Below are 27,702 nucleotides of genomic sequence, written 5' to 3'. Positions count from 1 at the left end.
GTGATGGCAAAAAGAAAAATCAGTGTAAGTTTACATCAAGTGCTTTCTAGAACTGCTAAATTACCTTTCCATCTTCAATAATGTGAGTCCAAGACCTCAAATCAGTATAAAATCTCGAAACAATCAATCATGGAAACAACATCTAATTGCAGAAATCGATTTCAAAATCAATTTGTCATGCTTCTGTATGGATTTAATGCTTTACTTGCTTTGACATTTCTCATTTGTTAAATGCTACTATAGTTTCTCAATTCTGTGTTAGAAATGCACAGGTAGAATGCTGGGTTATCATTTTTTTCCTTTAAGTTGCATATGCAATTATTTAATTCTATTTCTTATTTGATACATTTATTTTGTGATGCCTCAGTAATTATGCTGATTTTCATCTGCAAGTCCTTTCAGATGCGCAATTCCCATCACAAAATTTCCCTGGGAATCGCTTGGACAACACTAATAGATTTTAAATCCTACTAACAAAGAAGAAATAACCTGAAAGTGCTTCTAATGTTAAATTTCACAAAGGAGAGTAATGGATTTTGATGCAGATGTCTGTGCAGTTACTACAAAGGCATGCTGGTTTATATGCCTTGTTTAAAAGGACTTATTTGGGGGAAATTGCTTAATAGCATGAATGCATGCGTTGAACCAGATATCAGTTACTTGGAAGGCAGTATGTAACATTGCTATATATGTAAGTGGTAGACCAGTCGTCATCATCTTCCAAGAAAGGCTCAACTTTTATTTACCACTCAGCATTGATATTTAATTTGAATGAGTGAAATAATGAAAAATGTTAAGGTTGTGAATAATGTGTCCATTTCTAGTGACTTTAGCTTCTAAAATGTTCTAATGCGGGAACTTAATGCTAAGCACTGAGATATTCCGTGCTTTTTTTTTTTCCTCCTTCCCCTCCCCCGCCACCAAAGGGATGTGGACATTCTTCATTCCAGGAGCTTTCAGTATGAGTTAGAGTACCTATATATTTGCCTAGAAAGTTATTTAGTGCCTGTGGATTATATTGCAGTAGTAACAAACTTTCTTCCACCCAACCATGGGATATGTTTGGCACTATTTCAAAGTGTGTTACTATCTGCATCAGTCATTTGTAATCTGGGGTCACATTCTTGGGAAGTAACCTAAATCTTTGTTGAACATATCTTCCACAACTGGCTAATTCTGCGCAGCCACCATGTTCTGGCTAAAATTGTATATGTCCTCTTTTGTGCAAAGTGGTAAGATAATCAGCAACCAAAAGGATCTGCAATATCTTCCCCTTCCAAGTTCTACTCTTTTGTTCCCCAATTCTGATTACTACTGTACAGGATTTCAGGATGCCTTCCAGTAAAACAGCAGAAGGGCTCTGGTGAGTGTATGCTTAAATATTTAATAAGGATAGCTTTAGGTTTGATTTTACGTAGCTTGCTTAGCCATGTGGATGAATCAGCTAAATTTCTGAGACAACTAAAACTCCAAGCAATCTCTTTTGGACTCTGTCCCAGGAAGACCTATTCAGTCGTGCAGTTAATTGCCAGTGCATCTTCATTTATGTTCCTCTATTGATTTTAATCTCAAATGATTTATACGATACCATAAGCAGATAACAAGCCAAACTAATGACATTTTGCTGGCGATGAAGATACTTATAAATTATCTCAACTTGTCCAATACTTGCTCATACATAGAAGGCACCTCTTGCTGTGGTTGTATGTTTAAAGTTTGTACTTATGGCTTCTCAGATAAACTTTTACAGTCACTCTCTCTCCTTTTACAGGTTTACATACTGTTCTTCCTTATTTTAAAAATACATTTCCATTTTACTCCGAGACACCTAATAGTCTAATAGTAGAATTCTTTTTTTTATATTCATTCTAACTATTTGTCAGCCATACAACATTCCTGAGCGTGAGTAAGATTCATTTGGCCTGACTTCAAATGCCTGTATGATAAAGGCCTCTGTCTAATTATGAGTGATGGACAATCACTGGCTTCATTTCACAGAGAGAAATTAAGTGCTTTCAGAGCAAGATTCATCTAACCTGTTTAGACCTTTCTTCAGGAAGGGATGAGTTCTAGACAATACTGTTGTATGGAAAAGGGTGTATTTGTTCCTGAGGTTTCTCAGGAACCTGTGACAGAATGAAGGATGCATATGCTGCTAGCAGGCTGTGGGGCTGCTACTCCCTTGAATCTGTTTCCAGAAAGTCCTGGGGCAGGATTACATCTCAGCTCTGAAGATCCTGCATATACTTGTAGCACACTTCAAATAGCTTTTCAAAACTATTTTAAACTAATAAACTAATATCTGCTATTCTCATGCTTGTGTGTTAGCATAAATAACTTTTTTTTTCTCACCCTACTACAGTCAAAACAAGAGAGATTTACATTACACAGATAAGCTATCTGTCCTATAGGTATTTAAACTGTCATTGACTCAATAGTTTGGGTTTTCTAACTTTATTGCGAAGTATTATGTGGTCTAAGAAATCATCCTTGTTAAATAAATCCAATCTTATTTTAATTTTCCACCTCAAAACACAATTAATATGCATTGCTCACACCTTATCACTTCTCTGAGTATATTCTCCTAATGTAAAGCAGATATTTTGTGCAGACTAGCTAAAACATGGAAATAGACTATCATTATTCATGTGATTCAGATGTCCTTCGCTGTGGGAAATAACTGTATAAGAGAAGAGAGTCGCAGTTACTGAAAGAAAAACAAGTTAACAGTTTTAGGAGATAAAGGGGATCTGGCCATATCTTTCCACAGTGTCAAATCAGGCTGCTAATTCTGGGCAGTGGAAGGAGAAAATAGTGGATTCAAGCAGGAAGCAGTTCAAAGGAGGAAGGTATCCTTACAATTCTTAGTCTAGATATTTGTAGTTCAAGTTTTGAAGTTTACTTAAAACTACATTTACTACTTGGGCTGAAGTGAGGTCTTAGATGACTTTGAGAATAACTTGCACGCAGAAAAGATCTTTGGCATAGAATTGATTTGAGATAGAGAACTTGGCTAAGTTGTGTAAACATTAATAGGTTCTTAAGCATGATTTTTTTTTAATCAAGAAGTCTATGAGTTATGATTTTGGAAAAAATAACCATCTCTTGTGTCGGAAGCTGCCTTCTAATTTTGTAGGTTAATGCATTCCATAGCCCAGCAGTTGAGGGAAAAGATCATGTAAAAGAATAATGTGATTCACTCAGATAACTTAAAGTTTGAAGGTTTAGTTTCATACTGAATTAGTTCTTGTAAAATGTACAGGTCTCTATTGTACATTTAGATTATTTAAGGCTACAGAGGTTACTTGAACAGAATGAGGCTTAATAAAAACTGAGTAGGGCAGTGTTTTTCACAGAAGTGTGACTATGCCGTTTCTCTGATAACTATGGAACAGTAAATGCAGACATTTGCTGTAATGATGCTAAAGAAAGATGAGAAGCTATCCAAGAAATATTATAGGAATATTGAAAACACTTTAAAAGAAAAAAAAAATGCCTGAAAAATAAGCAGGTGAAAAATAAGCTTAAATGTGACACTTTTGAGTCTTGTATATTATCAAGTATGATATTGAATTTGTGGTGAGATTACAAACACCTTATAGTAAAGATTGAAAAACAGAAGCATTAAAGAACAAAACATGCAAGCTATCAGTTCTTCATCTGCATCACAAAGTGAATTATACAAACTGGAATTACCCCTAACTCCTTATTAGTTTAATGAAGGTCATGTTATAGAATGGCCATATTAAACGGAAAATAATTATCATAAATCACTGTGGTCAAAAGGTACTTACTGTCCACTGTGGAAATCAGATAAGTTAGGTTAAAATGTACTGTTTAAACAACATAATTATCTCCTTAGGTTTGGAAAAGTAATAGGCTGTTTTTATCTTTGACATACAAGGATCATCTTCAAAAGACATAAATATGGCTGACTTTTGGAAAAGAAAGTTTTGCTTTAGGATATCCTTCTGAAGGTGTCTTTTAGAAGAAGGAATGAAGGAATTCTTTCAGGATTCTCCTTTCAGGAGAAAGATTGGAGAGAAACTGTCATAAAGGTATTTAAGAAATGGAAATGTGGATAGTGACACGGTCTTATCTGATGCAATTATTTCTTCACTTACTTAACACTGCTGTTGGTGATTTGGGCTTCTCCAGTACTTTCTTGTGTTATTTGGTATAGTTCTTGTATTGAAAGTACTGTAAAATATTTCAAGTGACAGAATTAGTCACTCTCACTTACTAAAGCTCTGACTTTTTTTGAAGATTAATACAGCCAGTTCTCATGTTTGAGCTGATAGCATTGCAAATGAAGCTAAAAGAATAGTACCTTCCTAACCCGTTCCAATTTAATCACTTGAGATTTAGTGATCATCCCCCAGGTGCTTTCTAGTTCTGTGTTGAGCCAGTTTTTCATTTCCCTTAACTTAGCTATTGCTCTAAGAGTCCTTTTATCCCCTGGAAAAAAATAGGTTACTCAGTGCATGCTATGAATTACCACATACCTCTCTTGACTGACTGCAGAGAGAGCAGAGATTGTTAATTTTAGGTTAGATATCAAACTGCTTGTCCTTACTAAGATAAATTTTGATGCAAGCATAAATTTAACACTTTGTTGAGCTGAGTTGATGGATGCGTATTAATACAAGTTACTCCTTAAATGTAGATGCTTTTTTACTTTAGGACAAATTTTCAAGGAAAAGGAAAATCAAGGAAAATCACTGTCATTACCTGGATGAATATTACAGTCTGCATCAAATTAAATAGAAAAACTATGTTACTGTTTTCTTGGGCACTCGTGACTAAATTAAACAAAACTCAGTGGCTTAATAAAACCAATACAGCTTTGTGGGAGCTCTTGAGCACATGATTCAGCTGATCACAGTTGAAATCCCTATCAGCGCGACCTCATTATTTTGGAAAGCACTGAGATTTTTCAGTATTGGTGCTTTGTAACAATCGCACTAACATGCCTGGATGAGAAGTAGCTTGAGAAGTACTTATTTTTGTTTGCCTGCTGGCGTATTGCTGCTTGAAATTTCACTGTATAACTAATTATACCCTTAAATGTGAGGTTTTAAGAAGAATAGTTTGAAAGACACCTGCTTGCAGTCTTTTGAGTCTGCAACTAACTGTACACAAGGAACAATACCAGTGGAGGCTGAGTACTGTAACATTGTCATTTTTAGATTAAGCACAGCTCCAATGTCTTATGTGCATATTTGATGTTTGTACACACTTAATATAGTGAGAATAAGGGCCATGTTTAGAAGTCAAATGTAGTACAAATAAACACAAAATATCTATACTGCATATCTTCCACTAGCTGTAATATATATATATATATATTTTAGGCCAGTACACAAATCCCATTACCATGAATCTCTGTCTGGGTTTTTGCATCACACTCACAGTGGTGTTAGTGGAATGCCTTAATAAGAATGGTGTGCACAGGGAAAGGAGACTATGCTCATTAGTATCTAATGTATTGTTCAAGGTTATACATAGGGTATAGAAGTTTAATGAGAACTTAATGAGACTTCTACTATTACTGATTAAGTGTATCTATCATTTTGAGGATGTGGATAAAGCTGCTTAACACTGTAAAGTTAAGGAAAAATGAGTGCCCAGTATGTCACTCCCTTATGTCATTAATCACATTCATTAAATGCATTCTAGTGACAATATTCTGACCCATTACTAGTAACGTTCTGGGAGCACCACAACCAGTGGCCTGCTGAATTAAATGGTAATTAATCACATTAACTACCATGACTGTTTTTGTTCTTTCTGTCATATACAGTTTGTATATAGTATATAGCTTGTGACAAAAATGAGAGTTGAGTCCTCTACTGTAAATTTAGCACACATTTTCTTTTCCCCTTTGGTGATCAAATTGCTTGCACACTTATGTAAAATGCTTTTGCATTGGATAAGTAACTCCATGTCTGTCTTGTACTGGGCAACCCAGTGCTGGTCACAGCACTCCAGATGTGGCTTGACCAAGGGTGAGTAGAGGAGGTGGATCATCTCCCTTGACCTCTTGGCAATGCTTTTCATAATGCAGCCCAGAATACCATTGGTCTTTTCCACAAGGGCACATTGCTGCCCCATGGTCCACCAGACCCCCAGGTCTTTTTCTGCAGAGCTGCTCTCCAGCTGGTTGGCCACAATATACATTTGTGCATGCAGTAATTTCTGGGGCAGGACCCCAATCTTCCTTTTGTTGAACCTCATGAGGTTCCTCTTTGCACATCTTTCCAACCTCTTGAGGTCCCTCTGAATGGCAGCACAGTCCTTGGGTGCATCAGCCACTCCTCCCAATTTTGTATGATCAGCAAACTTGCTGAGGCTGCGCTCAGTCCCTTAATCCAGGTCATCTATGTACCAATCGAATGGGATTGGACTCGCTGCTCATGACTGGGATACACTACTAGCTACAGGCGTCCAGTTAAACTTTGCACCACTGGTCACAACCTCTGAGCAGTTGGTTTTCAATCATCTCACTGTCTGCTCGTCTAGACCACAATCCCTGAGCTTGCCTCTGAGGATGCTATAGCAGACAGTGTTTAAAGGTTTACTGAAGTCAAGGTAAACAACATCCACTTCTATCCCCTCATCTGCCCAGCCAGTCATTCTATCACTGAAGGTTATGAGGTTGGCTAAGCAAGATTTCTTCTTTGTTCACAGATTTTGTCATTAGAAAGAGGAGACTTTTATTTTTAGTTTTGGATCACCCATTACTGTTGGGCTTTTGCTTGTTTCTCTTTTCTGCATCCTCATAATCAGATTAAATACATTTAGATTTATTTCGTTTTCACATATGCAGCCCTGGAGGACTTGCTCCTACCGAAGGTAATCAGGCGACTGCATTAATGTTCAATGGCATGGAGTATTTAAGCATTACCCTTTACTTGCAGTCTAAATGCTTTTGCCTTCAGGTCCAAATCTGCCTTCTCAGAAATCCTGATAAGCAAAGTGTCTCATTTTCTGGAGCTTCAGTCTCTTGAGCATGATAGCAGTAGCTGAGTGCATCTCTCATGCTTTTGAGAGTTTTTTTTTTTAAAGCTTACCCCTTTTTCATTTTTCTTTTTGATCTTTTTTTTTCAGTATTCTCCTTTGTGTGTGATCGCCAAGTCATAGAGCTTGTGCTACTTGTTCCATCCTCTACTTGCTGTAGCAAAGGATGAAATGCTTTTCAAGTAAAGCACACATATCTGTTCTTCCTTTGTGCTCAAATGACCTGCCTTTGGGCTTCTTGAATTTTCAGTGAATATATGCACATTACAAGTTAATATACAGCAAGTTCAGCTGTTGAGGTTTTAAAAAAATGTGGTCACATCCTGTTATAGTTTAATCAGATTGACTCTTGAACAAATGGCGACTAAATCTGTCATGCCTGAAAGTACCCTTCCTCAATGACTACTTGCTCTCTTCTTGTGCTCTCAGGAGCACAAGGAGCAGTTCAGATGCAGCTGTCACGGTGTGATTTCTTCAGGCTTTGGGTCTCAAGCTTCACCTGTTTGTTCATGCATCTGTAGACTCTGTTATTTCAAAGACCCAGGTGTAACACCTGACTTTTCTCTTGCTTCTGTGGAAAACACTGCTATTCTAAGTGCTCTTCCATGAGTAAAGTTATCTGGACTTACAGTAGCATTCTTCGAATAGTTGACTCTATTAGAATATTTTCTCATAGGTGAGACTCCTCCAGGTTTAAAGACTCTATGCTATTTCTTCCTCAGGAGATATTTCATCTTTAAAAGGAGTGTTGCGTGATACAAGAAATTAATTTTCCAGCTAGATATGTGGAATATAGATGGGCTGACTATCTGTATTGTTGCAATGAAAAAACTTTTTAAAATGACCAATATTTCTTGTCAGTAAGCAGAAACATAATTTCCAGGTTATATAAGACCTGAAGATTCCTCTGGAGGAGTCTAACTTTCCCCGTGGACCCTACAGAGAACACACAATGACTGTCTAATTTCTGTACATCACTTTGAAATTCAGGCTTGGATGAAGCAATACCAAGCCACCTGCTGTCAAAACTTTAGGAAGGCTGGGTAAAAGCCTGAGGCTGCTGGCTACTAACATAGGTTCCAAAGTTGGATGTCTAAAATTAGAGGGATGTCTCTTAACATCATTTGATCAAAATGCATTTATTTAAACTCATTAATTTTTAAATAAGTCTGTTCAAGTGGCTAAGTACCTTATCTGTAATATGTTTTGGGCTTAATGCTTTCTATGGCTTTAAAAGGGTTTAATAGCTTCCATTAGGAAGGGATCAGTGTAATACACAATGCTGGAGAAAACAGGAAGATGCTGGCAGGACTTGTGCCTGTGCTCCACAGTGCACGTACGTATGTGTTTGTACACACTTCCCATAAAATGGGGTGATCTTTACAGCACTGGCTCATTGTGTTCTTTGGTTCTTATAAAGAGCGATTCAGCCCCCAAGTTCTATAGCTTTCTAAGGGTATTTTTGAAAGATCATTACTAAATAAAGCAGACAGTATCCTCTTCAGCCCTTCTCTTAAATAATGTTCAGTGTTGCTTTTGCTCTGTGTGTTTTGCTACTTAGTCACACATAGCAGAAGCTCTGCAGGTGTTTCTTGATGTACCTGGAGAGGAAGAATGGTATTCACAGAGTATGTATTATGTGGTTTCCATGAAAGTTAAGAGGAAAGCGCCTTTTTTTTTTTTCCCCACATTACTAATACAGTAGTATATTTCTATGTAAATAAACATAAAATTCCAATTAACTTATGTCAACTATTTTCTAGGAGGTTAAAGACAGTGGACATAAACATCATAAACACCAGTCCCAAATCACCCATGTAAAGAAGGCTTCTCTTTCTGCCGGTTTTCTGTATTCATAATCTGAGAAAATTGTTCATGTATACCAGTCATGATGCCATAAAATCAGTCTCTGAGGTTGGTAGAAAGCCGAGAGTTTGGTCTTTTTGAAGCTAATTAAACTTATAGCTTACTTTCATATGGGAAAGTACAATTTCATAGGGACTGGTAGTTACTTCCAGATAGAGAAAACTAGAGATTTTGGGGAGAAAAAAAAAAATCTCTTACTTAACTTTTATGTTGTCTTTAAGGCTTTTATCACAATTTCTGATATGTTTTCAATAGCTCTCCTTCCAATCTAATGTTAAAAATAATGTTTTAACTAAATCTGCAGTTTGCCAGACTGCTTTGGTGCATGACATTATTAACCCTTTTTTTGGTGTTGAAGAAATTATAGACTTCTGATTTTTACTTTTTTTTTCCCTAGAAATGATTGCAGCATTCATCTTAATATCTCCTGGGCACAGAAGACTGTTCCAGTAGGCAGGAGGACATCAATTACAGATGTGAAGCATGACCCCAGGCATATGGGTCTTATGTTAGCAGCCTGCTCAATGAATTAAGTAGTGAGGAACTAAGACACTCCAGATGTTATAAATTTCTGTCAGTGGCAACTGCAGCATGAAATCTCATGCAAGTTTCTCTTCTTGGGATCATTCAAGGTGAGTTATATAACAAACCTCATAAATTATTATTATCAAGACAGGATTAATGAGTGATTAGCAAGAAAATTGAAGGATTAATTAACTTGAAATCTCGCAGAGCAGCAAAGAGTCAGAGATTTTATTTATAAAGACAAGGTCTTGGCTTATATGCAAGTGGTCATCCTACCACCTCAGTGGCATGATTTGATTTTACAAGTCTCACTGATGGTAAGAATGAGCGAGTGTATAAATCTTGCAGCAAAAACATGCCTTAAACATTTTAGTGTTAAGTTTTAAACTGTCTGACCTGTGTGTTTCACCTAAGGTAGGAACTGATATTCAGAGACGAAGCTGTTAAGAGATCAGCTGCAGCTTATGTTTATGAATTGAAAAATTAGGAATATATTAAGTTCCTAATCTTCTACATTTAATTCAGATTTGGTAGGACTTCTATGACAAATACTTATCAGAGTCTGTTGAAGCATTTGAATATTAAGGATTAAACCCTCCCCCACAGAAACAATGACAAATGAGATTTCTCAGTTGACTGCATATCTTTTCTTTTGTCTTTTATGGTGAGTGAAAAAATGATAGAGTAGAATGTTTACCAATGCTTAACAAAAGAGATTAAATCCTTGTTACCATAAATAGTGCCTGTAAACACTTTGACATAAATCACCAAAATATAAAATATAACGTTGAATGAAATAAACTGGAAATTGAGAGTCAATAATTTGTTTTATTTCATTTTATTTTCCTTTATTTTGTTTAAAAAAATAATCTCTATTGCTATGGTTGGTGGTTTCCACTACTTTAATGAACTAGATGTATATACAATGAAAATAGGAATAACTCTCTTACAGGCAAATCTAGATAATACTTACAAAGTTATTAGAAGCTTTCACCATGTAAGGAGAATGTTGTGGATTTGCTAGATGGACCAAAACCATAGAATAAACTCACTGAAAATCTAGAGAATGGAAAAAATGAAATACATTTCCGGCTTTATAGAGTAAATAGGAGCCTAAGTTCTTCACAGGGGATTGAGTAAATATTCTCTGAAAAATAATAGATAGATGACTCATACAACTCATAATTTAAGGAGATTTAATTTAAGGGGAAAGAAGAAAAAAAATATTGTCAAGAATAGCAAAATTGTTATGCTTTATTATAGTCTTGCTATTGGTAAGGTTTGATAATGCTGAATAGTTGTAGAATTCCTTCTTAATTGTTTCTTTCATGTGATTTTTATCCATAAATGAGTCTGCTACTTGAAAGCAAGCATGATTCACATTGTTGCTTGCTAGGAATACAGCAAATACAGTGCAATGTAATTTTACTTCTCTTTTTGAGTCATTTGACCTTTCAGATATGGGGTGCTTGAGTTTTCATACATATTTTAAAGTCTATATTCGTAATTCGAGGCATACGACAAAGCAGGCATCATAATTATAAATGCATCTCTTTTAAATCTCTTATTTTGAGTTGTGCTTTATATAAGTAATCTTTCTTTTTTCCTACTATCAAAGAAGTAGACCAAACCAGAAATTATATGAAAATAGGTGTGTTTTTTTTCTTATTGCTACGTGCACCAAACTTGTATTGAACTTCAGCAAACAGATGTATGGTTAAGCAAAATACAGGAAAGAAAAAGACTGTATAAAAACTTCTAAAGTGATACTTTTACTACAGCTGGTGAAAACTGACCTTCTGATCAATGGGAGCTGTTGTTATTTGGTACTGTCATCCTTCTTCTTGACAGTGACTGTGACAGCAGCTCCAGTTCAGACAGGAGATGTCTGACAGCCAAGGAAGCCTTCACCCTAAAGGAGACCAAGGACACTGTTGGAACCATCTCTGCTCTAGTAGTTTTAGTCCAAATCGGTAATGAGATGAGACATGCAAATTTTATTTACTTGAGTCTTTCTAGTCAGGTCATGAATGTAGAGTACATCAGAGAGAAAATTTTAGTGTGTAGAGCATTATTTTTAAACAAAAAGTATTTTCTTCATGGAAAATTCTCTTTTTTTTTCACCTTCTGAAAACTTGCAATGTAATATAATCAATATTGTTCTGCAGTAAATGCTGAAATTAAATAGTGACCCAACCGTGAGAGACTTTGATATGTAATATAGATTATGTAGCTTTTTTTTCCAAAGGTTACTATAAAAAACACATTTTTTTTGTGGAAATTTTAATTAACCTTTAATGTCAAAAAAGTTACGACTCAGTTCAGCCACACTGCTAAGATTATTCCTGGCAAAGAAGCTGGAAAGTTGATGATGTGAGCACAGACATGCATTTTGTCCTCACCAGCAGATTATGTACTGATGAAGTCCAAACATATGCCAGCCAAACCCCTCTAAATCATCAAAAAAGAAATGATAAAATTGCAGTAACTCCCATACATGGGATGTACTGCCTTTGTCAGAGTAGTCTTTTGACTAATGCAGGCTCCTGGAAGACATTACTTTCTCATCCATACACTACCACCGCTTAAAGCACTGCCTAAACTGTTACATGAAAGTATAGGTTGCTACTTTGAAGAATTGTTCCAGTACTCTGTTTATTTAAGGATGGACAGACTTCAGGTTTGGAGCAGTCTGCTGTTAGCTAGTGACATTGAAATTACCTTTAACAGGAATCAAGGTTAGTTGGAAGTGAACATGGGACCTGTTGTAAATATTAAAAATGCATGAGGGAATAACAACTATTTGTAAAGATTTGAAATATTAAGATCCTAGGCAGATGAGATGCAGACAACTTCCATATTTGCAAATTTAAGAACTGCCATTTCCATCCAAGAATTTTTTTCCATGTCCAAGACAAGTGTACCATTTCTATATGAAGCCCTTTATTAAATTGATCCTTTTGTTTCAATATAATGAAATATTTCATTTTTTAAAAAAATATAACTACTGTTATTTATTACTGCATTGATAACCCTATTTCACACAGATACACAAGACTAATGCCTTTGGCTGTGGAATGAGACTGATTTCAAAGGCAACCATCCATTCTGGAGTGACAGTGGGTTGGGGTGACTGACCTCTAACTTCTATAGCCTTCCCTTTGCGAATTACTGTTACAATCATCATACACAGAATTATATACAGATTTTGACATATGCTGTGACTGGGGATCATGGAATATGACCCTCACTAGGGTTTTGTTTTACTGTGTCTCTTGATATATAAAAAAAAATACAAACAAGCACTCCACAGACCAAGTCCCAGAGTGTTATCAATAATAAAAGGAGTATATATTTTTAAGGTAAAATCAGTTTGCTTGGCTCAGTAGCAATAAGTCTGCTGCACATCCTATCAAGAAATTTTACTGTGTGGTCTCATGGCTTAAGCAGCAAATAAAAATCACTGATTCTTGGTATATGTGATATCTTTGTTGTTATTCCTGTCTTTATGAGTACATTTTTTTTGCTTAAGATATTAAAATCAAATTTTGATAGGTTTTTAATCTTATAAAACTTGGATTCCTGCAAAAAAGGCATCTTTCAGAACTGTTCTTGGAGGAAGGCTGTTCTTGGAGTCCTGCATTAAGAAATCGCGGCCGTCAGCTACTATGCATATGTTACATGTTACAACTACCTTTTAGAGGATGGCATTTTCAGGACTGGTTAACACAAAAAATAATGTCCTTATCAGTGTGGCTGTGGGAAATTTCAGACTTTACTTTGAAGGTGTTTGAGGGGAAGTTTAGCTAGATAGATCTGAGTTGTGCTTAACTTTCAGCACTTCCTCTCTTCTTTGAATTGCATGCTGGGGATCCCCTCCACACTTGTATTTCTTCTTTTAATATCCTTAGAAAGAATTCAAAGCCTTGTTCATAGGAAAGAAAGGAAAGATGAGTGGCTGGACACAGAGCTTACCTAAATCTGTCTTTCTTGCCTATGATAATGAAGGGATTGGTGGTTTCTGAGGGACCTCTGAGGACATTCAAGTAGGAAGTATTTTGCCACGCTCTGTTTTTATTAAAATAATACATAATTACATATGAATGTAAATAATTTTGAATTTTCTGGATATGAAATGTCCTAGTCCAATGCCAAATAAATAATTAAATACAAATAAATATAAAGCACCTTTAATTACTATGCCTTACAGAAAAATGCACACAACCGTAAAGGGCTTAATTCATTCTCAGTCTATTTTTCTGTATTCAATTAGCTATAATGTATTGGTAACCATGCATTAATTTGTCCAATTATTGCTTACATCTTTGTTGTAAATGAAATAGTTGTAATATATCTGCTCATCATCTGGAATATATAAAATAACAGCAAGAAAAAAAGAAAATTTATGTTTGAAGTGCTTTGCATTTTCTGATTTATAATATAAAAAGTCAAAATAAGAATCCGATTCGTGCTCAAAAACAAAATTATGGAAACAACATCTGTTATTTGACAAGCTCATGTTCACAAGCAACATGTTTTTAATATCATTCTCATTTAATAAAAATGGAAAATTTTTATACAATATAGTAAAATGTAATAAGCTGTATGTTCATCTGATAATAACAATCTTACTTTTGCTGCAAGCTTGTAAATGAAATCAATGGGGTAATCAGATTTTGAGTGATCTAGACAGTCATACTGGAAATTATGAATTGAAACACAATGAGGCAATTCTTGTGTACTTTTATTCCTCTGGAGTTTGAGAGACCTCACAAGGTGCCATTAAAAAGTCAGATGCTATCAGGAGTTAATCACATGCTGGTTGTTGAGAAATTACAGAGCAACCCCAAAGACTGGAGTACTGCAGTGCATTAACTGTTAAACAAGTGGTAAGTGTCTGTCTCCTCCATCTGTTTCCCCAAATGCCCATATGGAGGTTCTGGATCTCCATCTTGATTATGTTCCCTTGGTGCTAAAATAATACAAACAAATTATACAAAGGGGGAAAAAATCCCAGAAAGATTCTGTATGTTAAAAGTGCATCTTTATTCCCTACATTTTTTTCCTGAAATACCTGCTGCACTGGCTATCTTGGGGCTCTTTCTGACAAAGAGGAATGGCTATATTGGCTCCAACTCCCTTAAGTGTTTGCCCTGCTCCTTTCATGGAAGTTACCAGCACTCCAGAGATGTATGAAACAATCATTCAGCAATTCTACACTTAACAGTTGAGTATTTTCAACCTGTTATTTTTTTCTCTTTCAAGTTAAACCAGTTATTAGCAAAATCTTTCTATTTGCTTCTCCAGAAGCTAGGCTATCTCTGCAATGGTAGTGTGGACCTCTCAATGCTGGAACCTCCTGCAGGTATGACATGTAAAGGAGATGCTAAGAGTTGTTTTCTTACATCAATCAAAGTCTTTATTTTACAGCATTTAGGTGCCATACTAAAGGGGAAGTTAACTCTACATTGTTCATCCAGTATGAATTAAAATTAACACCTGTGTAATTCACTTGAGTAAAGAATCTTGCTAATTATGCAGCCCATTACTCAATTCAAAGGTTTGTTGTTTTTTTTTTTAACAATAGTTTTAAGATCTTAGAAGAAAAAAAAAAGAAAAAAAAGAACTTAAAAACTTTGTTATCAGCTCCAAGCTTTCCTCCAGGCAATACTGGTCTATCACTGTATTTGCTTGTTCACTTAATGACAAGCTAGCAGTTTAAAATAAGCTTTCTCATAATTTTTCTTTCAGAGTAAGAATAACAAAGCTAAAACAGTCAATCTATCTCATTCCAATGCCAGACAAAGAAAAAACTTCCTTCTGAGATCTGCAGTTAAGCGACCAAACAGAGCTCTACTTTTTACAAATGTTTTGCAGTGGAAAATCTTGTCCTACAAATACTTCTTTAATGTCTTACAAACACTATCTTGAATCTTCCTCAAAGAGCAAGACCTTGTAAAGAATATGGGAGCTGAATGTAGAACATGAGAGCTGAAGAATGCAGAATTAAAGGCTGTTATTCAAAGCCTTTGTGGGATTTTTATAGCTACTTGTATATCATCTAAACTTCTTTAGTCTGATAATCTGAAGCACCAGCTTTTGATGATGAAATTTAAAGCACCAGCTTCCTTAGCAAAAGTCACCATGGGTACATCTAGATGGCGTCATGGATCCTTTCTAAGACCATGAGCAGTCCAGGACTCCATTTACCTACCCTGACCAAAACCTCACTCCATGCAGGTCACTTTGGATACCTTCTGAGGCTTCTTCACACCCCTGTGACATTTAAGCTCCTAACAAACTTCTGTCAAGTTTGCCGCCTAACCATTAGCCACCTAAACCTCCGCCACACTTGGCTCATCGCTTGTTCTTGTCCTTCTCCACATGGAAATATGAGCACCATGAACTCTTACTTGTTATGAGGCATATCAAGATTTATCATGAACATCTTATTGCTCACTACTACAATCTGGCTCCCTATTAGGGAGGGTGGAGGTGGGCAGCACCAATGTTAACGTGTTAGAGCCAGAGCTGGGGGACTTGTGTTGAATTTCAAGCAGAACTACTGACTCTCAGGGAGAGTCCCTCTATTTCTCTGCACTCAGCTCTGCCTTTGCAAAATCAGGGTAGCACTTTTCTGTAGAGTGTAGAGATGAGAAAAAAGAGAATATTTGGGAGTTTCTTTTAATGTTATATGTTGTGAAGGAATATACAACATTTTATTTTATTTTATTTTATTTTATTTTATTTTATTTTATTTTATTTTATTTTATTTTTATTTTATTTTATTTTTAAACAGAGTAACCAAAAATAAAGTTAGTAAGTAAACATGTTTAGAAGTGCATACCTGCTTCAGGGAAGGCTTATGCAGCAGTTTATTATGCTCAGGTCCTCTCTTCCAGCTCCCCTGATATCTCCATATCTTCACTGTGCTCCAACTACCATCCCCTGCTGCTGATGTGCTTCATCAGTGAAATATAAACAGAAATTCCTCCATGCTGGCTCAAGAAATGTACATGGAAGAAACATCTTCCTCTATTGCTGAAAAAGAAAACAAAAAATATGTAACAGCAACATCTATGGGATGTAAAATATTCATGGTGACCTCTGAAGACTTAGGAGTTCTTTTCTAAGCTGAGTAATGCGGTAGATAGAGCACCTATTTTTGCTTAGCCCACTTCGCTTTCATAACTTTGACAAACTGAGTGGAATAATTCCTTACTAGGTAAAATGAGTATAATGTCTGTAAACACATTAACTCTGTTTTTCCTAAAGATTAAATGCATTTTTTCTCACGAACAGGCATCATGCTTCATTTACAGAACCTTTCTGTATTCTTACACTTCTGAGAACTTTTTCGAGGCAACAGATAAGAGAGTCAAGCAGATTCTCTGTTTTAGACTCCAGGCACTAAACTTTAAAATTGTAGGCTTCATGAAGCAGTGCACAAAGTGCAATTTTATACTGAGCTGACCTTAAGATGGGGATTTTATTTAGTAAACATTTGGACTACTATGTTTTGGTTTTGATTAAAAATGCCTAAAATAGAATTTTCCTATGCTTCTAAAGTGAAACAGCAACTTCAAAAGCCACTGTGTTGTAAATTAGTATTGCATATAAGTCCTATAGGGACCTGAAGAGAGTAAGAGAGTATGGAGGTTTGGCTTTTTTTTTTTTTTTTTTTTTTCAGTTTTGGGTTACTAAAAGACCATAATTTCTGTGACTAGCTGAGCTAACCGGCATGGGGACTATGGTTTTGGCGGAATTATTTCTGTTCCCTTCAGGCCCTGGAAGTCGTTTCTGACTAGCATGTCATATGTGTCAAAAGAGGCTGTTTACTTATTCATGGCATACAAGACCTAAAATGAGGCTTACAAATTCAAGACAGGAAAATACTAAGTATTGAAAAAAAATGAAGAATGAAGAAAGCTAGGGACTCTTTTTTGCTCTCTTCTCTTTGAGTTCTTCCTGCTTATGACCCTTAAGCTTCTCTAATTTTATGAGAAACACGCCCCCCCTTTTTTTTTTAGTTGCAGTTGGAATATTCTGGAATCACAAAACTGTAGAAATAAACACTTGAATAAGATAAGGAAAAAAGTGAAAATCAAATTGCACTAGGAGTTAAGTGCACTAGGAGTTAAGTGCAATTTAAGTACGATTTTCCCAGTAAATCTCTGGGGTTGTCTTGTTTGTGGGTTTGAATTTTCCTTCAGGGATGACTACAAGTATATATAAATCATTCAAGCACATTGCTTTAAGTCCAGTAATGAATTCCTGTATACTTGCTCTTTGTCTCCTTACTGTTGAGCAGAGGCATGCACAGATACCTCTCAGATGTAAGTTCCTAAACACTTGCTCTTCCTCATTTCTGCTTATGAACATTTCAGTATGCTGGAGCAGTGGCCATGTGTAACAATATTCTGAAAGATCTCATTTCACTCTCTCACTCCAGCTGACAGGACAATGAATAAAAACTGTGAGAAAGCTGACTTTTTTTTCTTGTCGATAGGTTCTTTGGCCAAAGAACCTTGTTAACTTTTGGGTTGATGTAGCCTAGGCTGAATTGGCATTTCCAGTTGCTTTTCATGTTTCTTTTTGGCCAACATGGTAAGGTGCAAGCTTGAGATATATCTTTGTTAAAAGGGTTAATCAGAAAATCCCTCAATTTTGTTGTATTGTTAGGATTTATTTCAGTGAAGAATGTGGGCCACATTTAAGGCGTTCTAACACATTTGGCATTGACTATGCTGCCTATAGTGGGTTGGCTCTAGAATAGTGTCTTGTGTCCCTTAAGGAATGTTACACTGATAAAATAATGCCAAGTTGTCATATTTTATTTCATATATCTTAATGTGAAATCGACACTATAATTAGATAATTTGAAAATTTAATAGAGCTTTCCTCCTTGAATTAATAAAGACAGATCAAAATGACAGCTCTGAGTCAGGAAATGAAGTAGAGAAAGGATGGTGTAAACTGAATGGAGGCATCGTATAATAGCAATTTTTAGTATTCTTGTAGTAGGTGCTCTAATAATTACACATTGCCTATGGAGAATTCATCAGCCTGGTGTAACAAATAATAAAGTATGTTATCATGATAAGTGCATGAATTAAGTTAGAATCTCAGGAAGTATAGAAGTTCACTAATTCATCTAGGAAACTCAGTCTGCATTAGTAATGTTGAGGGCATGTATTAGGTCCCTCATTGTGGAATAATGAAATTGTCTTTAATAAAAATAGAAGCTTGATTGTAGAGCACCGTGGTAGACTTCCATTGTTTTGGCTGTAATAAAGACAGATGCAGGACATTATGCATTTAAAATGAACATTTTTTAGAGTAGTACATACTATATGCAATATATGCTGTACCAAACTGATGGATTACTAGGAATACAGAAAGAATGTCAGCTCACATTAACTTAGCATCATTACTTCAAATGGCCCCTACCAGTGTAAACGACATGATGATCCTGGCCCTCAATTTGCTATGTTTTAGATAATAGGACCCATTTCTTCTTTTAGATACTCTAATACAATTTCCACTAAAGTCAATGGGTCAAACTCTGCTCTTAAACACACTTGCATAACCCCATTTATTTCAATGTAACAGCATAGACATAAGCGATGGCAGAATTTAGTCCTCTGGCTTGTTTGATACAGTGACTTTCCTGCTGTTTGCAGACCAGACAGGCTGACATGTACATTAGACCTACGGTCATTACAGTTTTACTTTGCTCTATAAATTCTTTTGATCAATTAAGAAACAAAAATGCTCCTGAAATTTAATTTGCTGTACCTTTATAGTTTCTTTTCCCTCTGCAGTGTAATGAATCCTGAGTAGTGTAATTATCTTTAGAAGAGGCACTAAATAAAGCTACCAATTTAAAATATTGAACGAAGTATAGATTTGTAGGCAAAATGTAGCTTGTGTAAAGAACTATTATGTCTCCCTCAGTATCTTATGAAAATTCTAGTTTTCCCTTAGGATAATATATTATAATGTGTTTCAGATTTCTTATGGACTAAAAAAAGATCTTAGTATTACAAAATGGTAAATGGAAGTCTTAAATTATAAAGAGCTACGAAGCCTGTTGTATGAATAGAAATAAGCATGTATAAATATCCAGTAAACAATTACTAATGATAGTTAGCTAGAATTTAGAACAGCATAAGTCTAAGGAAAATATGATTAAGGTTATAAAATATACAGCTGGTGTTTCCCTTCCTAGTAGATTTTACAGATGACATACAGACTTTGCTACTTTGTTTAATAAAATTTTATTTGCAAAGTGTGGTATTTCTTGTCCGGGATGTATTGATTTGAAGGATGAAATAAAGAGGAGAAGGGTGGCTTTGTGGTTGCTCTACAGACCTGTGAGTTACTTTTTCTGGATTCTAGTTTTGTATACGCTACCAGTTTCCTACATCATCAGGAGCAGTCCTGAGTTAAATCAATAACTGTATCCAAAATGACTCATGTAGGTCTTGATTTGGAAAGAAATTGGACATGTCAGGATGCATGTTAGTACTAGTGAGTTTTCAAAAGTACTCCAGCCCCTAGTTTCATCTTTAGCTGCCTAAATATGTCTAATATCTAGTTTTGAGAACTGAAGTTCTATTAAATTTAAATGATACTTAGGCTATATTTGCTCTGGGAGTGCTCTGCTAGTACAGAAATATCAATATATTAATGCAGATAAGTGCTCCAAGAGGAAATTCAGCAGGATCTGTGAAGTGGTGCATATTAAGTCAGTAGCAGTACATTAAATGAACATCTGTGTGGAACAAGCTATATTGGTCAAACAGCAGATATGCTGGTCAAGCTGCATTAATGCTAGGAGCTCTGCTGGCATAATGTGTCAATCAGACATACTTGCTCTTTGTACCCTGCAGTAGGAGCACCAAAATGATTTCTGAATTAAGACTTAACTCCAAAACTTTGTAGTTTTCACCTTATGGAAGGGCAAATACTCTCAGTTTGAAGTAATGGAAACGGTTCAGTCCAATGTTTTTGGACCTAACGACTATGCATGCTAGATGGAACATGAAAGGTGAGGATGGTGCGATCCAGATCCTTTTGCAGCCCCAAGGCCAGGGCATGCTCCTGGGCTAAGGGTTCAAACCATCTCTGTGAAGAATTAAGCTGGAGCACAAGTCTCCCATCTTAGCTCATTGATAGACCTTTATGTAGAAGGTCTGCAGCATTGTCCCAAGGCATCATTGCGTGGGTTCTTCAATCTTCTCTTGCTCCTTCCTCTTAGAGGTCTGTTAGCTAAAAATCCCCAAGGAGCCAAACTTTGCAGTCCAGATAGCATGCAGATATGAAATGTATTTTCAAAATACTGCCTCTATTTGGTGCTGTGGAGACTGACAAGAGATAGCTAACTTCAGTTCTGACTTCAGTCTGTTTCAGTCAGGTATTATTTCATGAATTTACGTTACAGTCTTAAAAGACGGATTTTTTTTTTTAAAGTCTGTGAAATGACCAAAAAGATCTTGGGGTTCTGCCACGTTGGTTCATTGTAGGTGTGCCTACTTTTTATTATGTTATTTCTCAGATGAAAAAAGAAAGTTGCTGAACTCTTTGCTTCTAGAGTCTGATAGGATTTAGTACCTCCCTATGGCTGAGATCCTGGGATGGCAATAATGATGTACTCTGATGACCTAAATACAACTTACAATATTTACTTATCTTAATTTTTAAAAGAGTGACTGTCTTTATTTATTCCAAAGTGAATTAAATGAATCTTTTACTTTCTGCTTTCTGTGCTAGGCTTTATTCACTCCTGAAGCAGCAATGGGAAAAGCCCTCCATTTTCATTAAGTATTTTAAAGCGCTTCAGGAGCATATTCCTCTGCACCATGCTGCTGCATGAAAGCCTTAGTCCCTGCTGAGAGCTTAGAGGTCACCTTTATGTAAAGATATTCCTGCACCCAGCTGCTGCTCTGTCTCCTGATATTACTGAGCTGCTCTTAACCTTCCTCTTGCAAGCTTCACTGCGAGGGCAATGAGCATAGCGTGCTCAAGGTCATGAGCTCAGCTTTGCACCATGAGCACAGTCACCTCACATGTGTCTGGGGATTCTTCCAGCATGGGATGCTGCTAGACCCCCTCCATCAGTCCCGAATTAAACTCAGGCCTGACCATTTTAGCAGGGCATTTTGGCTAAGAAAAACCTGGCCACACATTTCTTCTAAATGCTGGGGAAGAGCAGCTGACCTACCAACATGTTATAGAGTTTCACCTTATGCTTGTTCCCTTGCCACTGTGCTGCAGGTAGGGAAGATGATCGTAATTACTGAAAGCCCTGTGTGTTGCTTTGTAGTATTAGATTTTTCTGTAATGAGCCGTCATCATGATCCGGGAGAAGCTTGTTTTGCTTGAATGGTTTGAATGGTTTGTCGGAGGTTTGGTGTGTGTTAATTCTTTCTTTCTTTTTTTTTTTTTCCCTTAATTTTTATTCTCTGACTGTTCTGTTTGGATTCCAAGAGAGAGGCAGTGTTTTGTTTATCTAGTACTTTAATTAAACTACTCCACGGTGTTATTCAAGCATATCACTGTTGGTATTAAATAACAGAAACAAATTGCCAGCTGCAGGACAAAAGTCAGAGACATGTTTTGGAGGAAGCTGTGCTGCTTTGCTGATGTAAATCTGAACTGATTTGCTGCAGATACACATCAGCGTTCTGACACTGGAAGGAAGAGTTTTCTCCAAGAAACACCGTGAAGCTGTGAGATGAGCACATCTAATGGAAAAAGGGGCCTGATGGATGCAGCGTTAGATGCCTTGCTGTGAACAGAGCCCTGTAGGTGCCAGACAATGAGCTCCAGGCTCTCCTTGGGAGGAATGATGGACCTTCTTCACTCATACAGTGACCTTTGTGAATCCAGTATGTGTGCGTATGCCTTGAAGGGAATTACTTGGCGTGGTGTGAAGGACACTGATTTTGCTCTGCCCCAGTGGGGCAGCTTTGGCAGGGTGCTCTTGTGTCACCTAGCATGTTCTCACTGCCAGGAAGCCTCAGCTACTGCTGAGGTCACTGTCTGGAGCTCAGACTTGGTGGTCTGTGGTCAGGATGGTTTCAAACATTACTATGAACTTTTTCATAAGTACTGTTTAATTTTAGCAGCAAGAATAAAACATGAGCAATTGGACAGTCAATGGACCCATAATGTAAACCAGGCCACCAAAAAGCTACAGATTACAAATAAATATTTAGGAGTTCGAATTTGACATTAAAGAGCTGCCAAAGTCTTGTCGAGCTTGTCAAGGGACTGAAGTTTATCTCGCAATTATTTCTTCCTTTGGTTCTTGGTTCTGCTAATCACCTTTGGTTTAGGGGGCAATGTGGGTCACTCCCTCTGATGTTTGCTGGACAGTACATATTTGCAGACATTGCTTGGCTTCCCTGTTTGGCTCCCCCAAGGTCTGTGCAGCATCCTATGAAGTAGGCAGCTAATTTGACAAAGCAGCACAAACTAGGTATAACTGACTGCTGGAAATGCCATCTTCACAGCTGCAGGCCTGGCATTCTAATCCTGGCCTTGTCACTGATTCATGTAGCCTCTGTTAAATCATCTGAGCCAGGATGATGAAATCATTTACTTGTTTCCAAATGCATATTATCGCTTTCTGGAATAAGAATCTCAATAGTTTCTGCATTGGGATTTCATTGCTGTTAATTTGTAGCTTCCATTTATACACTAGTGTCTTAAATATCTTGAAGTTACTTGCCAGGATTTTATCAGTGTTTATTTACCATGATTTCCTCTTCTTTAAGTAGTCCAAATAATGCCATGTGGATTTGCTATTATGAAGACAAAATAGCTGGTGACTGTACGGTGCTTTGCAAAACTATAGAGGTGCATACATATTTAGAACTGCATGTTGACTTATTTTACTTTTTCTCACACATATTTCACAGCATGCTAACAACAGAAATGCTTTGTATAGCACAGGTAGTAGTACTCTGTTGTGGAACTATTCAGAGGAAATGTAGCTGTGATTAGAAAACCGGTGCACCTGGTGAATAGTTCACTGCGAATACTTGTCTTTGATGTGCACTCTCTTTTAATGGACCAAAATATTTCTAAAACAGTCAGGTTGACAAAGTAGTGGAAAAGACCCTCTGGATTTTTCCCCTTTTGAATATGGTACTCTTTCCTTGAATAATTCAGTGAGACATGTATCTGACAGATATGCAGCCCGATTCTAGAACTAGTTCATATATGCATGATAATTCTCAGTAAGATGCTGAAGGTTTTGCATTTTTAAAACATAACCTCCTTCTAATGAGGAGGAGATAAAAAACAAATTCTTGAGGCACACAGGAAAGGAAACAGGAGATTTGAGGTCTGGATAGTGAACATTTATATCTGTGGTTTACAGTTGTGCATATATTGATTTTTAAACGTTTTTGTTTAATTTAAGTCAATTAAATCAGATAAGAGATGGGTCAAAGTCACTTTCATGACTGTCCTTTTGATTACATTCATCAGTCAAGGAAACCTGGTCTGCTGAAAAGCTGAGACCCAGAATTATTATTAGCTACTGTTTTCTTCCAGCACGCATACAGTAACATCACTTTAAGTCATACAGTGGGAATCCATTAGCCATGAGGGGGAAGGGGCCCTGCAGAGCAAGACTCATCTGAGGAGCTCCTACATGGCTTGCAAGGGCATGTAAGATGGCTCCATTGAGCACGCCCAGTGCTGTAGAAGCTTCTTCTCCACCATTCAGTGGATCAGACCCAACTCATCACACTGTCCCTGAATGAACAGGCCGGGTATATTGCAAGGGGGATCATGGCACCAGGAGAGTCTGTCCTGGTACGCTCAAACATGGGAGATGTGGTGGCAGTACCAGGAGACTTAGTCATCCTTCTGGAGCCAGGACATCGAGAGGATGGAATTTCTCAGTCCTGTGGGCATGTGTGACCAACTGATTTTATCTGAATGAGCTCAGACCATGGGTGAAAAGAAAAAATAATCATAGAAGAAATCAACACCAATATTTTTTTAAATAGGGCTTTGAAACAAAACTTAATGTTGTATCTTACCGGAGCAATGTCTGTCAGAATGTAAATACTCTTAGCAGCTGGGAACAGTGGCTATATTATATATTCTGCAATTTAAAGCCATTTCTACAAGAAATAAAGTAAGAAGAAAATAATAGCAAGTCATCCTGACACTGTAACTAGCCAAGAGTATAAAGATGTAAAAGCAAAACAAAATATTGTTTCTTACCACTTCTCTTAATCTCTTGTGAGGTTCATTGGTATGACCTTTAACCACTTTTACTTGATGATATATAGTGTATTATTCTCGGGTAGAGAGTAAGGCAGTTAATCTTTTTGTCAGAGGGGTTCATGCAGAAGCTGGAATTGGAAACTGGTGAAGCTACAGATGAGAGACATCAAGCTCTGCAGTGAGGAAATTTACTAATTTTACCCATGCTTGTGCTCCAAAATTGACCATCTGGTTCTGTAAATAACAAAACTAATTTACGTGTTGACCAACTATCAGCAATTTCCATTACAATAAACACCTGTTATCATCGAAAGCCATTTTGCCGAAATGATTCATTAGCTGTATGCTATTGCTGCTAAGGATGCATACAAAAATATGTCATCCACTTACATGGTTCAGATATTGCTCAAACAAGCTATTGAATTTGCTGAAGAGCTTATACAAAACAAAACAAAAACTAAAACTAAACAACTGTATATAGGCTGATTACCAGAGAGCATTTTTAATTATTATCTTAAGAGTTTCTGATGATTACATTCTGATGGCTGCATTCAGACTTCACTGTCCTGTTTGTCTTGCCAGGGGGTGTTTATATGACTGAGAGAATGATGATATATTATATTCTACTGGCTCTTCCTGTTTATTCCAGACTTCTCTTTAGTAATTAAAGGTAAGTATGTGTAGATACTATAATATTCTTTTTACTGGCAGGTGAAAAAAAAATCAAAGAAAAACATGTAAAATGTCAGCAGCTGGATCTTCCATTTGTCCCTCATTTGGAGAGTGAACAAGCTTTTAATCTTTGAAGATACAGTTTAATGTGTTTTAGTCACTAGAGACATGCACTTATGCTATACTGTTGCGTAGTGTCCTGTGAAAGGAAAAAAGTCTTTCAAGAGACAGAAAACTTGATTTATGCTTTATTACCTGTTTCTTAGAGTAATCGAAAACTAGCTTACTTCCTGGGAAATTAGCACTGAGATTTCTTTAAAATAGGATAATCTGTGTATTATTTTGTTAGATAGCAGCATAGGTATAAATAAAACTTTTTGAGTAGTGTGGTTATAACACAGTAGACTTCAACTCCAGATTTGTCCCACACTGAATAATCAGCAAGCCTATTTGCTTAGGTCCAGATAGGATTTATAAAAATAAGAGGCAGCAAAGTTATCGCTTCAGAAAAGGGACATATGTCTGTCTTCCAGATAGCTTTTTTTTCTCTTACTATCTTTCTTACTGACAATTTGTTTTTCATATTTACTTTAAGCAGTAACACAGTTTATCTTTCACTTCAGTGCTTTCAGTCTCACTTCAAAATATGTGAAAAGTTTGCTTTAAACATTCAAAGTTCAAGAAGATGCTTATTTTCCAAGAATTTCATGTGTCTTGTAGTCCCGACTGGATAGATATACTACTTAAAACCAAACATATATATTTAAATGAACTAGAATTTTTCACTTCACAATTGTTTTATATCTACAGCTTACACTTAGTATTTTATGAATGACCCTGAATATTTCCTAGAAAAGTGTGTAAGTGATGTGAACAAAGCTAAAGCATAGTCATACTTATTTTCAGCATAACCTCACATAATCTTATAGTTTCTGCATAATATCCTACTAATATTGAAGATAATCAAAAATATTTATTTTAGTGATGTTTCCTATGCTGTGGCCTAGGATGGTAAATTATGGAAGGCACAGATGAAAATCAGTTTGCTACCACTCACCTCTAGAATTCTTTAGAACTGTCTAGATTACAAGTTGCTGCTCAGTTGACATGTTAACATATGGATCTTTATAGTGATCTTATAAATCTTAGAATTATTAAGTGATCTTAAAAAGTCTTTACTTGGAGGTAAACAAATTAATGCTGTGTTGATCAGTTACTCTTTGTGAAAGACACCTTCAAAGCCTGTGATTTTGTCCAGGAAATAAGTTAAGGTCACTTGGCAAAGTGGCAACATGGATTTTGAAAATGTTACTATAGCAAGCAGGAATTCTTCTGTCCATAATGATCTTCTCATGATTTTTCCCATGGAAATATGTGCACGGCTTGTGTGCTTATGGTTTTGGCACGTGTTCATATTGCTCTTAAGTTAGCCTTCTGCATTTTCGACTCCTCAGTCCCTGCTCAGTGGTAGAAAGGATGGATTTCCCAGCCACCCCTCAGTTACCAGCCATTACTGGCCCATGGTAAAGACTGGGTCCTTGTTGCATTCATCTGCTTCTGGTCGCCCTGCTACTGTTCAGTGTTGCAGTGTGAGATAAGGAGTTATTAGCGTGAACAATTCAGAGCCTTATGTCATCAAAACCTGGTTTTGGATATGTCCTTTTGCATTCCAGTCCATTTCAAACAGAGTAAGCCTATAACTAGAAAGCATAAATAGCAAAGAAACAAGTCAAGCATGAACAAATTGGGGCAAATAAAACTTTTAAATTAGTCAAATATTTAATCCTTCAGTTTCCTCTCTCTGCCTTCCTCTTGGGTGCTCTAGCATGACAGGAGAAAGCAGAAGGGCCTTGAGCTTGAAATTTGCTCATGTGTGAAGTTTCTGTCCCTCTAGACCTTCAAAAAATACTGCTTAAAATTTGTAATATTAAACAAACTTCACTGCTGATCAATTCAAACTAATATCTCTTTTATGGTTTTAGTTAATAAAAAGTAACAATACATATGCTGCATAGATCACAGAAAAAATCAGGTTGGAATGGACCTCTAGAGTTCATATAGTTCAGACTCAAAACCTATTGAACTTCTGAATGAACATGAACTTCTGTCGACATGGCATGACCTCATGTAGAACACTAAATATTGCAAAGAAATTAAAATAAAATTCAAAAGGAATTTCAGAAACCGACACATAATTTCCAACCCCAAACATAATTTTGAGTTTTCTATAAAATATACTCTACGATATGTTTTTCACTCAAAAAAAGACAACTACATTTTTGAATTTTGTATTGTAAGGAGCAGGATTTTATCAGTCAGTTATAAGACATTCTCACCTTAATAGGACAAAACCACACAGGAGCATAT

This window comes from Tinamus guttatus, unplaced genomic scaffold, assembly GCF_059628265.1.
Source record: "Tinamus guttatus ecotype Peru unplaced genomic scaffold, ASM5962826v1 Tinamus_guttatus_pri_ptg000281l, whole genome shotgun sequence".
Classification (NCBI taxonomy): domain Eukaryota; kingdom Metazoa; phylum Chordata; class Aves; order Tinamiformes; family Tinamidae; genus Tinamus; species Tinamus guttatus.
Note: the sequence above shows the minus strand (reverse complement) of the source record.